Genomic DNA, 15,610 nt, shown 5'->3' with positions numbered 1-15,610 from the left:
ACCTTTTCACATAAGCATCGCAACCCCAAACTTTAAGAAACGACAACTTTGGTTTCTTGCCAAACCACAGTTCATAAGATGTCGTCTCAACGGATTTAGATGGTACCCTATTTAACGTGAATGCAGCTGTCTCTAATGCATAACCCCAAAACGATAGTGGTATATCGGTAAGAGACATCATATATCGCACCATATCTAATAAAGTACGGTTACGATGTTCGGACACACCATTACACCATGGTGTTCCAGGTGGCGTGAGTAGTGAAACTATTTCACATTGTTTTAACTGAAGGCCAAACTCATAACTCAAATACTCTTCTCCACGATTAGATCGTAGAAACTTTATTTTCTTGTTACTACGATTTTCCGCTTCACTCTGAAATTATATGAACTTTTCAAATGTTTCAGACTTCTGTATCATTAAGTAGATATACCCATATCTGCTCAAATCATCTGTGAAGGTTAGAAAATAATGATACCTGCTACGAGCCTCAATATCCATCGGACCACATACATCTGTATGTATGATTTCCAACAAATCTGTTGCTCTCTCCATAGTTCCGGAGAACGGCGTTTTAGTCATCTTGCCCATGAGGCACGGTTCGCAAGCATCAAGTGATTCATAATCAAGTGATTCCAAAATCCCATCAGTATGGAGTTTCTTCATGCGCTTTACACCAATATGACCTAAACGGCAGTGCCACAAATAAGTTGCACTATCATTATTAACTTTGCATCTTTTGGCTTCATTATTAGGAATATGTGTATCACTACGATCGAGATCCAACAAACCATTTTATTGGGTGTATGACCATAGAAGGTTTTATTCATGTAAACAGAACAACAATTATTCTCTAATTTAAATGAATAACCGTATTGCAACAAACATGATCAAATCATATTCATGCTCAACGCAAACACCAAATAACACTTATTTAGTTTCAACACTAATCCCGAAAGTATATGGAGTGTGCGATGATGATCATATCAATCTTGGAACTACTTCCAACACACATCGTCACCTCGCCTTTTACTAGTCTCTGTTTATTCTGCGACTCCCGTTTCGAGTTACTACTCTTAGCAACTGAACCAGTATCAAATACCGAGGGGTTGCTATAAACACTAGTAAAGTACACATCAATAACATGTATATCCAATATACCTTTGTTCACTTTGCCATCCTTCTTATCCACCAAATAGTTGGGGTAGTTCCGCTTCCAGTGACCAGTCCCTTTGCAGTAGAAGCACTTTAGTCTCAGGCTTAGGACCAGACTTAGGCTTCTTCACCTGAGCAGCAGCTTGCTTGCCGTTCTTCTTGAAGTTCCCCTTCTTCCCTTTGCCCTTTTCTTGAAACTAGTGGTCTCGTCAACCATCAACACTTGATGTTTTTCTTGATTTCTACCTTCGTCGATTTCAGCATCACGAAGAGCTCGGGAATTACTTTCGTCATCCCTTGCATACTATAGTTCATCACGAAGTTCTACTAACTTGGTGATGGTGACTAGAGAATTCTGTCAATCACTATTTTATCTGGAAGATTAACTCCCACTTGATTCAAGCGATTGTAGTACCCAGACAATCTGAGCACATGCTCACTGCTTGAGCTATTCTCCTCCATCTTTTAGCTATAGAACTTGTTGGAGACTTCATATCTCTCAACTCGGGTATTTGCTTGAAATATTAACTTCAACTCCTGGAACATCTCATATGGTCCATGACGTTCAAAACGTCTTTGAAGTCCCGATTCTAAGCCATTAAGCATGGTGCACTAAACTATCAAGTAGTCATCATATTGAGCTAGCCAAATGTTCATAACGTCTGCATCTGCTCCTGCAATAGGTCTGTCACCTAGCGGTGCATCAAGGACATAATTTTTCTGTGCAGCAATGAGGATAATCCTCAGATCACGGATCCAATCCGCATCTTTGCTACTAACATCTTTCAACATAATTTTTCTCCAGGAACATATCAAAAATAAACACAGGGAAGCAACAACGCGAGCTATTGATCTACAACATAATTTGCAAAATACTATCAGGACTAAGTTCATGATAAATTTAAGTTCAATTAATCATATTACTTAAGAACTCCCACTTAGATAGACATCCCTCTAATCCTCTAAGTGATCACGTGATCCATATCAACTAAACCATGTCCGATCATCACGTGAGATGGAGTAGTTTCAATGGTGAACATCACTATGTTGATCATATCTACTATATGATTCACGCTCGACCTTTCGGTCTCCGTGTTCCGAGGCCATATCTGCATATGCTAGGCTCGTCAAGTTTAACCTGAGTATTCCGCGTGTGCAACTGTTTTGCACCCGTTGTATTTGAACGTAGAGCCTATCACACCCAATCATCACGTGGTGTCTCAGCACGAACAACTTTCGCAACGGTGCATACTCAGGGAGAACACTTTTATCTTTTAGTGAGAGATCATCTTATAATGCTACCGTCAATCAAAGCAAGATAAGATGCATAAAAGATAAACATCACATGCAATCAATATAAGTGATATGATATGGCCATCATCATCTTGTGCTTGTGATCTCCATCTCCGAAGCACTGTCATGATCACCATCATCACCGGCGCGACACATTGATCTCCATCGTAGTATCGTTGTCGTCTCGCCAACTATTGCTTTTACGACTATCGCTACCACTTAGTGATAAAGTAAAACAATTACATGGCGATTGCATTGCATACAATAAAGCGACAACCATATGGCTCCTGCCAGTTGCCGATAACTCGGTTACAAAACATGATCATCTCATACAATAAAATATAGCATCATGTGTTGACCATATCACATCACAACATGCCCTGCAAAAACAAGTTAGACGTCCTCTACTTTGTTGTTGCAAGTTTTACGTGGCTGCTACGAGCTTAGCAAGAACCGTTCTTACCTACGCATCAAAACCACAACGATAGTTTGTCAAGTTGGTGCTGTTTTAGCCTTCGCAAGGACCGGGCGTAGCCACACTCGGTTCAACTAAAGTGAGAGAGACAGACACCCGCCAGTCACCTTTAAGCAACGAGTGCTCGCAACGGTGAAACCAGTCTCGCGTAAGCGTACGGGTAATGTCGGTCCGGGCCGCTTCATCTCACAATACCGCCGAACCAAAATATGACATGCTGGTAAGCAGTATGACTTATATCGCCCACAACTCACTTGTGTTCTACTCATGCATATGACATCTACGCATAAAACCAGGCTCGGATGCCACTGTTGGGGAACGTAGTAATTTCAAAAAATTTCCTACGCACACGCAAGATCATGGTGATGCATAGCATCGAGAGGGGAGAGTGTTGTCCACGTACCCTCGTAGACCGAAAGCGGAAGCGTTAACACAACGCGGTTGATGTAGTCGTACGTCTTCACGATCCGACCGATCAAGTACCAAACGCACGGCACCTCCGAGTTCAGCACACGTTCAGCTCGATGACGTCCCTCGAACTCCGATCCAGCCGAGTGTTGAGGGAGAGTTTCGTCAGCACGACGGCATGGTGACGATGATGATGTTCTACCGACACAGGGCTTTGCCTAAGCACCGCTACGATATTATCGAGGTGTAATATGGTGGAGGGGGGCACCGCACACGGCTAAAAGATCGTAGATCAATTGTGTGTAGAGAGGTGCCCCCCTGCCCCCGTATATAAAGGAGCAAGAGGGAGGCCGCCGACCAAGGGAGGAGAGGCGTGCCAGGAGGAGTCCTACTCCCGAGTAGGACTCCCCCCTTTTCCATGTTGGACTAGGAGTGGAAGGGGGAAGAGGTGGAGGGGAGGAAGGAAGGGGGGGCGCCGCCCCCTTCTCCTTGTCCTATTCGGACTGGGGGGGGGGGGGGAAGGGGCGCGCGGCCCTGCCCTGGCCTCCTCTCCTCTCTTCCACCTAGGCCCACTAAGGCCCATTAAGTTACCGGGGGGTTCCGGTAACCTCCCGGTACTTCGGAAAAATCCCGATTTCACCCGGAACACTTCCGATGTCCAAACATAGGCTTCGAATATATCAATCTTTATGTCTCGACCATTTCGAGACTCCTCGTCATGTCCATGATCACATCCGGGACTCCAAACAACCTTCGGTACATCAAAACATATAAACTCATAATATAACTGTCATCGTAACGTTAAGCGTGCGGACCCTACGGGTTCGAGAACTATGTAGACATGACCGAGACACCTCTCCGGTCAATAACCAATAGCGGAACCTGGATGCTCATATTGGTTCCTACATATTCTACGAAGATCTTTATCGGTCAGACCGCATAACAACATACGTTGTTCCCTTTGTCAACGGTATGTTACTTGCCCGAGATTCGATCGTCGGTATCTCTATACCTAGTTCAATCTCGTTCTGGCAAGTCTCTTTACTCGTTCCGTAATACATCATCCCGCAACTAACTCATTAGTTACAATGCTTGCAAGGATTATAGTGATGTGGGCCCAGAGATACCTCTCCGACAATCGGAGTGACAAATCCAAATCTCGAAATACGCCAAACCAACAAGTACCTTTGGAGACACCTGTAGAGCACCTTTATAATCACACAGTTACGTTGTGACGTTTGGTAGCACACAAAGTGTTCCTTCGATAAACGGGAGTTGCATAATCTCATAGTCATAGGAACATGTATAAGTCATGAAGAAAGCAATAGCAACATACTAAACGATCGAGTGCTAAGCTAACAGAATGGGTCAAGTCTATCACATCATTCTCCTAATGATGTGATCCCGTTAATCAAATGACAACTCATGTCTATGGCTAGGAAACACAACCATCTTTGATCAACGAGCTAGTCAAGTAGAGGCATACTAGTGACACTCTGTTTGTCTATGTATTCACACATGTATTATGTTTCCGGTTAATACAATTCTAGCATGAATAATAAACATTTATCATGATATAAGGAAATAAATAATAACTTATTATTGCCTCTAGGGCATATTTCCTTCAATCATCACTTCCTCATAGTTCGTAGGTTCGTCATGGTCAAGTAACATGACCTCCAGAACAGGATTACCGTACCACTCTGGTGCGGATCTTACTCTGGTTGACCTACGAGGTTCGGTAGTAACTTGATCTCAAGTTATATGATTATCATCATTAGCTTCTTCACTTATTGGTGTAGGAGTCACAGAAACAGATTTCTGTGATGAACTACTTTCCAATAAGGGAGCAGGTACATTTACCTCATCAAGTTCTACTTTCCTCCCACTCACTTCTTTAGAGAGAAACTCCTTCTCTAGAAAGGATCCATTCTTAGCAACGAATGTCTTGCCTTCGGATCTATGATAGAAGGTGTACCCAACTGTCTCCTTTGGGTATCCTATGAAGACACATTTCTCCAATTTGGGTTTGAGCTTATCAGGATGAAACTTTTTCACAGAAGCATTGCAACCCCAAACTTTAAGAAACGACAACTTTGGTTTCTTGCCAAACCGCAGTTCATATGGTGTCATCTCAACGGATTTAGATGGTGCCCTTTTTAACGTAAATGCAGCTATCTCTAATGCATAACCCCAAAACGATAGTGGTGAATCGGTAAGAAACATCATAGATTGCACTATATCCAATAAAGTACGGTTATGACGTTCAGACACACCATTATGCTGTGGTGTTCCAGGTGGCATGAGTTTGTGAAACTATTCCACATTGTTTTAATTGAAGGCCAAACTCGTAACTCAAACGTTCTTCTCCACGATCAGATCGTAGAAACTTTTATTTTCTTGTTACGATGATTTTCCACTTCACTCTGAAATTATATGAACTTTTTCAAATGTTTCAGACTTATGTTTCATCAAGTAGATATACCCATATCTGCTCAAATCATCTGTGAAGGTCAGAAAATAACGATACCCGCCGCGAGCCTCAACACTCATCGGATCGCATACATTAGTATGTATTATTTCGAATAAGTCAGTTGCTCGTTCCATTGTTCCGGAGAACGGAGTCTTAGTCATCTTGCCCATGAGGCATGGTTCGCAAGCATCAAGTGATTCCAAAAGTCCATCAGCATGGAGTTTCTTCATGCGCTTTACACCAATATGACCTAAACGGCGGTGCTACAAATAAGTTGCACTATCATTATTAACTTTGCATCTTTTGGCTTCAATATTATGAATACGTGTATCACTACGATCGAGATCCAACAAAATATTTCATTGGGTGTATGACCATTGAAGGTTTTATTCATGTAAACAGAACAACAATTATTCTCTGACTTTAAATGAATAACTGTATTGCAATAAACATGATCAAATCATATTCATGCTCAATGCAAACACCAAATAACACTTATTTAGGTTCAACACTAATCTCAAAAGTATAGGGAGTGTGCGATGATGATCATATCAATCTTGGAACTACTTCCAACACACATCGTCACTTCACCCTTAACTAGTTTCTGTTCATTCTGCAACTCCCGTTTCCAGTTACTACTTTTAGCAACTGAACTAGTATCAAATACCGCGGGGTTGCTATAAACACTAGTAAAGTACACATCAATAACATGTATATCAAATATACCTTTGTTCACTTTGCCATCCTTCTTATCCACCAAATACTTGGGGCAGTTCCGCTTCAAGTGACCAGTCCCTTTCCAGTAGAAGCACTTAGTCTCAGGCTTAGGTCCAGACTTGGGCTTCTTCACTTGAGAAGCAACTTGCTTGCCGTTCTTCTTGAAGTTCCCCTTCTTCCCTTTGCCCTTTTCCTTGAAACTAGTGGTCTTATCAACCATCAACACTTGATGCTCTTTCTTGATTTCTACCTTCATCGATTTCATCATCATGAAAAGCTCGGGAATCGTTTTTGTCATCCCTTGCATACTATAGTTCATCACGAAGTTCTACTAACTTGGTGATGGTGACTAGAGAATTCTGTCAATCACTATTTTATCTGGAAGATGAACTCCCACTTGATTCAAGCGATTGTAGTACCCAGACAATCTGAGCACATGCTCACTGCTTGAGCTATTCTCCTCCACCCTTTAGCTATAGAACTTGTTGGAGACTTCATATCTCTCAACTCGGTTATTTGCTTGAAATATTAACTTCAACTCCTGGAACATCTCATATGGTCCATGATATTCAAAACGTCTTTGAAGTCCCGATTCTAAGCCTTTTAAGCATGGTGCACTAAACTATCAAGTAGTCATCATATTGAGCTAGCCAAACATTCATAACATCTGCATCTGCTCCTGCAATAGGTTTGTCATCTAGCGGTGCATCAAGGACATGATTCTTCTATGCAGCAATGAGGATAATCCTCAGATCACGGATCCAATCCGCATCATTGCTACTAACATCTTTCAACTTAGTTTTCTCTAGGAACATATCAAAAATAAAACAGGGGAGCTAAACACGAGCTATTGATCTACAACATAGAAATGCTAATACTACCAGGACTAAGTTCATGATAAATTTAAGTTCAATTAATCATATTACTTTAAGAACTCCCACTTAGATAGACATCCCTCTAATCCTCTAAGTGATCACGTGATCCATATCAACTAAACCATGTCCGATCATCACGTGAGATGGAGTAGTTTCAATGGTGAACATCACTATGTTGATCATATCTACTATACGATTCACGCTCGACCTTTCGGTCTCAGTGTTCCGAGGACATATCTGTTATATGCTAGGCTCGTCAAGTTTAACCTGAGTATTCCGCGTGTGCAACTGTTTTGCACCCGTTGTATTTGAACGTAGAGCCTATCACACCTGATCATCACGTGGTGTCTCAGCACGAAGAACTTTCGCAACGGTGCATACTCAGGGAGAACACTTATACCTTGATAATTTAGCGAGAGATCATCTTATAATGCTACCGTCGATCTAAGCAGAATAAGATGCATAAAAGATAAACATCACATGCAATCAATATAAGTGACATGATATGGCCATCATCATCTTGTGCTTGTGATCTCCATCTCTGAAGCACCGTCATGATCACCATCGTCACCGGCGCGACACCTTGATCTCCATCGTAGCATCGTTGTCGTCTCGCCAACTATTGCTTCTACGACTATCGCTACCGCTTAGTGAAAAGTAAAGCAATTATAGGGCGATTGCATTGCATACAATAAAGCGACAACCATATGGCTCCTGCCAGTTGCCGATAACTCGGTTACAAAACATGATCATCTCATACAATAAAATATAGTATCATGCCTTGACCATATCGCATCAACATGCCCTGCAAAAACAAGTTAGACGTCCTCTACTTTGTTGTTGCAAGTTTTACGTGGCTGCTACGGGCTGAGCAAGAACCGTTCTTACCTACGCATCAAAACCACAACGATAGTTTGTCAAGTTGGTGCTATTTTAACCTTTGCAAGGACCGGGCGTAGCCACACTCAGTTCAACTAAAGTGTGGGAAACTGACACCTGCTAGTCACCTGTGTGCATAGCACAGCGGTAAAACCAGTCTCGCGTAAGCGTACGCGTAATGTCGGTCCGGGCCGCTTCATCCAACAATACCGCCGAACCAAAGTATGACATGCTGGTAAGCAGTATGACTTGTATTGCCCACAACTCATTTGTGTTCTACTCGTGCATATAACATCAACGCATAAAACCAGGCTCGGATGCCACTGTTGGGGAACGTAGTAATTTCAAAAAATTTCCTACGCACACGCAAGATCATGGTGATGCATAGCAACGAGAGGGGAGAGTGTGTCCACGTACCCTCGTAGACCGAAAGCGGAAGCGTTAGCACAACACGGTTGATGTAGCCGTATGTCTTCACGATCTGACCGATCAAGTACCGAACGCACGACACCTCCGAGTTCAGCACACGTTCAACTCGATGACGCCCCTCGAACTCCGATCTAGACGAGCTTTGAGGGAGAGTTCCGTCAGCACGACGGCGTGGTGACGATGATGATGTTCTACCGACGCAGGGCTTCGCCTAAGCACCACTACGATATGACCGAGGTGGATTATGGTGGAGGGGGGCACCGCACACGGCTAAGAGATCCAAGGGATCAATTGTTGTATCTATGGGGTGCCCCTCTCCTTCGTATATAAAGGGGTGGTGCAGGGGGAGGGCCGTCCCTCTCTATGGCGCGCCCTAGGAGGAGTCCTACTCCCATCGGGAGTAGGATTCCCCCCTTCCAAGTAGTAGGAGTAGGAGTCAAGGAAAGGGGAGAGAGAAGAGAAGGAAGGAGGGGGCGCAGCCCCTGCCCCTAGTCCAATTCGGACTAGGCCATGGGAGGGCGCGCAGCCTCTCCTCTCTCTTTCCCCTAAAGCCCAATAAGGCCCATATACTCCCCGGCGAATTCCCGTAACTCTCCGGTACTCCGAAAAATACCCAAATCACTCGGAACCTTTCCGATGTCTGAATATAGTCGTCCAACATATCGATCTTTACGTCTCGACCATTTCGAGACTCCTCGTCATGTCCCCAATCTTATCCGGGACTCCGAACTACCTTCGGTACATCAAAACACATAAACTCATAATATAACCGTCATCGAACTTTAAGCGTGCGGACCCTACGGGTTCGAGAACAATGTAGACATGACCGAGACACGTCTCCGGTCAATAAGCAATAGCGGAACCTGGATGCTCATATTGGCTCCCACATATTCTACGATGATCTTTATCGGTCAAACCGCATAACAACTTACGTTGTTCCCTTTGTCATCGGTATGTTACTTGCCCGAGATTCGATCGTCGGTATCTCAATACCTAGTTCAATCTCATTACCGGCAAGTCTCTTTACTCATTCCGTAATACATCATCCCGCAACTAACTCATTAGTTGCAATGCTTGCAAGGCTTATAGTGATGTGCATTACCGAGTGGGCCTAGAGATACCTCTCCGACAATCGGAGTGACAAATCCTAATCTCGAAATACGCCAACCCAACAAGTACCTTCGGAGACACCTGTAGAGCACCTTTATAATCACCCAGTTACGTTGTGACATTTGGTAGCACACAAAGTGTTCCTTCGGTAAACGGGAGTTGCATAATCTCATAGTCATAAGAACATGTATAAGTCATGAAGAAAGCAATAGCAACATACTAAACGATCAAGTGCTAAGCTAACGGAATGGGTCAAGTCAATCACATCATTCTCCTAATGATGTGATCCCATTAATCAAATGGAAACTCATGTCTATGGCTAGGAAACATAATCATCTTTGATCAACGAGTTAGTCAAGTAGAGGCATACACTACTGGAATCAGCTAATTTGTCATCTGCCAGCTCTTTGCCGTCGGCTAGCTGACGGCAAAGAAGCTCTTTGCCATCAGCTACACATAAGCAGACGGCAAAGAAAAGGCTGACGACAAAGAAGCTCTTTGCCATCTGCCAGCTCTTTGCCGTCTGCCAGCAGACGGCAAAGAATCTTTGCCGTCCGCCAGCAGACGGCAAAGAGTGTGGTGGCCCCCACCCCCCGCTCGTTGAAAAAATCTTTACGGCCCACCTCTTTGCCGTCCGCTAGCAGACGGCAAAGAGGCAAAAAGGCGGACGGCAAAGGCTGGCTGACGGCAAAGAGGGCACTTGACTAACGGCAGGTACCCCCCCGCCCGTTACTCACTTCGTCCTCGCCCTTCTCCTCCCACCCCGCCGCCGCCGCCACCGCCCGCCGCCCCGTCGCCCCCCGCCGCCCCGTCGCCCCCCGCCCCGGCTCCCCGCCGCCCCACCGCCCCGTCGCCCCCCGCCCGGCCCCCCGCCGCCCCGCGCCCCACCGCCGCTCCGGCCCACAGCCGCCCCGGCCCCCCGCCGCCCCGTGCCCCACCGCCGCCCCGGCCCACAGCCGCTCGACCCCCCGCCGCCCCGGCCCCCCGCCGCCCCGCCTCCTCCACCGCCCCGCCCCGGCCCCCCGCCGGCCGGGCCCCCCGCTGCCCCGGCCCCCCGCCGCCCCGCCTCCTCCACCGCCCCGCCCCGGCCCCCCGTCGCCGGCCCCTCCCCGACCCGTCGCCGCCCCCCACAGTGAGCCCCTCCCATTTTTTTTCTATTTTTTTGTTTTTTTTCTGTTTAGATAAGGTTTTTTAGTTTATGTTTTTTCAGTTTAGAATTAATTAGCTTAGGTTATTTAGTTTAATTAGTTTAGGTTTAATTAGTTTAAATAGTTTAGTTTTAATTAGTTTAGGTTTAGGTTAGGTAGAAGGGGGAAGAAGAAGAAGAAGAAGAAGAAGAAGAAGAGGAGGAGGAGGAGGAGGAGGAGAAGAAGAAGAAGAAGAAGAAGAAGAAGAGGAGGAGGAGGAGGAGGAGGAGGAGGAGGAGAAAGAAGAAGAAGAAGAAGAAGAAGAAGAAGAAGAGGAGGAGGAGGAGGAGGAGGAGGAGGAGGAGAAAGAAGAAGAAGAAGAAGACGGGGGATGAGAAGAAGTAGAAGAATGAGAAGAAGTAGAAGTAGTAGAAGAATGAGAAGACCCCCTGACCCCCTGACCCCGACACCACACCCCGACACCCGACCCCGACTCCACCCCGACACCCGACCCCCTAACCCCTGACCCCGACACGACACCCCGACCCCCTAACCCCCTGACCCCGACACGACACCCCGACCCCGAAACAGCACCCCGACCCCGACACGGCACCCCGACACCGACACGGCACCCCGACACCGACACGACACCCCGACCCCCGACACGACACCCCCGACACCCCGAGACCCCGACCCCGAGACCCCGACCCCGACCCCGACCCCGACACCCCGACCCCGAGCTGACCCGACACCCCGACCCCGACACCGACACGGCACCCCGGCCCCGACCCGGCACCCCGACCCGACACCCCGACCCCGAGACCCCGACCCCGACACGGCACCCCGAGACCGACACGACACCCCGACCCCCGACACCTCCCGAAAAGGTGTTCTTTGGCCTTCCAGAAGCCGACGGGGTCATATATTTGTGAATTATTAGTTAGGTCATATATCTTTCGATTTTGTTATGAAAAACATCATATATAATTGTGTTGATCGGGTAGTTTTAAATGTGCAGTTGTTTCATCGCGGCGAGGTTTGGTGTTCGACGACCTCGCCGTGCGTTTGACGAGCTCTGCCCCTTCGTTCGTGGGTGAGCACAAATGACATGTCCTCCTCCCCCATTAATTATTTGTTCTATTCCGATGAAACTTGATAGCTAGATATATATGTGTCTTGAATCATCAGTATGCGTAACCAATATGTGTCTCCCGTTCGAAAGCGTCATAGTTATATGCATGCATTTGCATATTTATAACCTTGATTCTTTTGAATTGTCCAACGCTATCCATGGACAGCCCGAGTATGTTTAGATTGGGTTCGTTTTCCCATATGCTTTGCTCCGGATCCGACGCATAAATTTCGTCAGTGCCTCCCCTGTTGTTCTCCGGGTACACATCCTCTCTGTTTATTGCAGAGACGTGTATCAGGAGAATAGCGGGGAGGTGCTGCCGAAATTTTGCGTAGGATCCGGGGCATAGCATGGGAAAATGAACCCAATCTAAACATACTCGGGTGGGATTAGGACCTATCATTACCTATTAGAGTGTAGGTTGCATGGACGTAATAAAATTGACAAAGTAGATCAACTGATGAATACATACATGGTGAATTATATATATATATATTTGTTGTGTGTCTTGTAGCTCTGAAAGTCAAGATGAGTGATCGTGTGTGGATGTACACCGGTCACACTGGTCAGAACAAATGGAGCACTGAATGGTTCACAAAAACCAAGGGGTTTGTGCGAGCCGCATTTGCAAATGGCCAGAGGAAAACCTGGTGCCCCTGTTTACGGTGCGGCAATTGGGAAAAGAGGACAGAGGCTGAAATGGGCAAACACCTGCAGAAGAGTGGTTTTACGCCCGATTATACGGTGTGGACATTTCATGGTGAGTCTGCCCAACGTGACCGAGCTAAGGTGGATCGTCGTCGCACCGACGAGCATGGTACCGGGATGGAAAACATGGTGCAAGACTTTGATGATGCTCGGGATTCGGACGAGGAGATGGAGGAATCTGCAAAGGCCTTCAATGAAATGTTGGACTCTTCAAAACGTCCGCTCCATGAGCACACTGAGCTTTGTCAGTTGGATGCCATCTCACAAGTAATGGCTCTGAAGGCTCAGTTCAACTTGGGCAGAGAATGCTACGATGCAATGATGACAGTATTTGGACGCTTTCTACCCAAAGGCCATGTAATGCCTGCAAACCTGTACCAGTCGGACAAAATCCTCCGTGCACTGAAGATGCCCTATGATAAGATACATGCCTGTGAGAAAGGATGTGTCTTGTTTAGGCTTGACTATGCGGACTTGAACTATTGTCCCATTTGCAAGTCTTCCAGGTATGTTGTGGTAGACAATGGTATGGGTGAGAAGACACAGACCAAAATCCCCGTTAGTGTTCTTCGGTATATGCCAATCGTACCAAGACTTCAACGTCTTTTCATGGTCGAAGAGACGGCCAGATAGATGACATGGCACAAAACGGGCAAAAGAACCGAACTAGATGCAGATGGGAATCTGATGATTGTACACACATCGGATGGTGTTGCGTGGAAACAGTTTGATGAATTACATGGTGACAAAGCGGCAGATCCGAGGCATCCTCGAGTCGGCATCAGCACGGATGGGTTCAGTGTGTTTGGTATGACGGCAGCCCAATACAGTTGTTGGCCCGTATTTGTCTTTCCACTCAATCTCCCCCCGGACAGATTATGCAAAGAAAGAACATTTTCCTGACGTTGATAATTCCAGGGCCCAACTATCCGGGGAAAAATATGAATGTGTACATGCAACCGCTTAAGGACGAATTTCAAGAAGCCTGGGATAATGGGTTCAAGACATACGATGCCTATAGCAAACGGAACTTCATAATGCGTGTCTGGTACATGTACTCGACGCATGACTTTCCGGCGTATGCGCTATTCGTTGGCTGGTGTGTGCATGGAAGGTTCCCGTGCCCCACATGCAAGGGAGCTCTTGAGTTTCGTTGGCTTCAGGCCGGTTGCAAGTTTTCTTGCTTCGACATGCATAGACAGTTCCTGAATCCTCGCCATAAGTTCAGGAAAGACAAGAAGAACTTCATCAGAGGTAGAGTTGTCAAAAACTCTGCACCACATGCATTGACAGGCCAACAGACCCTGGATCAGTTAAACGCTCTCGAGCCAGATCTAGAGCGTCCAGGGTACTTCAAGGGGTATAATTCTAAGCACGCCTGGACTCACAAAACATGCTTATGGGATCTGCCTTACTTCAAAGACCTCCTTTGCCCACACAACATCAACGTGATGCACACTGAGAAGAATATCGCCGAGGCACTTTTTGGTACATTGTTCGGCATAGATGGGAAGTCAAAGGATAATACTAAGGCTAGAGTCGATCTGGAGGCGCTATGTAATAGGCCGTTACAAAACATGAAAGAACCGAAAGGAAAGCAAAACTGGACGAAGCCAAAGGCATGGTTCAATCTTGGAAGGCCAACTATGAGGGAATTTATCTTGTGGGTGAAAATGCAGTTGATGTTCCCCGATGGGTATGCAGCGAATCTACAGAGGGGAGCCAGTCTTGATAAATTGAAGATATTTGGTCTCAAGAGTCATGATTGGCACATATGGATTGAGCGGGTAATGCCGGTGATGTTGCGTGGCTTCATCCCTGAGGATGAATGGCTAGTACTGGCAGAACTCAGCTATTTCTTCCGTGTTCTTTGTGCGAAAGAACTATCGCCTGGCGTGCTAGAAGAAATGGAAGAGTTGGCGCCGGAGTTGATCTGCAAGTTAGAGAAGATCTTTCCACCGGGCTTCTTTAATCCAATGCAACATTTGATTTTGCATCTCCCGACCGAGGCAAGATTGGGGGGGCCCGTGCAAAATCGTTGGTGCTACCCAACTGAGAGGATGCAGAAGACGCTTCGACAAAAATGTAAAAATAAACGTATAATTGAAGCATCGATGGCTGAGGCATTCATCACTGAGGAGGCGGCAAACTTCGTGACAGCACACTACGAAGCCAAAAATCGTCATTTGCATAATCCGAAGCCTCGGTACAATGCTGACGACCCTAAAAAGGGTGGATCCAACCTCAGCCTATTCAAAGGGAATCTAGCACCAGCCAGTGTTTCAAATCCAGTATGTTTGGATAACGAACAATGGCGGACCATTTCGTTGTATATCTTCAACAACCTGATAGAAGTGCGGCCGTACATCGAGTAAGTTCTCGGTACATAGTTTCGCAACTTCTATTTCCTTTGAACTGCTCTTATTCCTGGATATTTCATACAGTCGATACGTCGCCTTATTCTCGTATGGAGCGGTGATCCAAAAGGATTCTGTCGCAGAGTATGAGCTTCTCGCAAAGCAAGGAGGCGGCTATCCCGGTTTCATCTCTTGGTTCAAACAAACGGTAATTTCTATTAGACTTGTAGGCTAATTTGTAGGCGGCTATCCCGGTTTCATTCGCTAATTTGTGCGTAATGCAACAATCCTTTCATATTAAACTTGTAGGCTAATTCAGAGTCTATGGACGCCGAATTGAGACAAGTCGCTATGGTTTTGACTATAAGGTCCGTTCATTTGACAAATACGACATCAACGGGTATCGCTTTCGTACCTATGGCAAAGAGCTATCTATGGCCGACCGAAAGTCTACAAATTGTTGTGTATCTG

This window comes from Aegilops tauschii, chromosome 1 (genome assembly GCF_002575655.3).
Source record: "Aegilops tauschii subsp. strangulata cultivar AL8/78 chromosome 1, Aet v6.0, whole genome shotgun sequence".
NCBI lineage: Eukaryota > Viridiplantae > Streptophyta > Magnoliopsida > Poales > Poaceae > Aegilops > Aegilops tauschii.
This window is presented reverse-complemented; position numbering follows the sequence as displayed.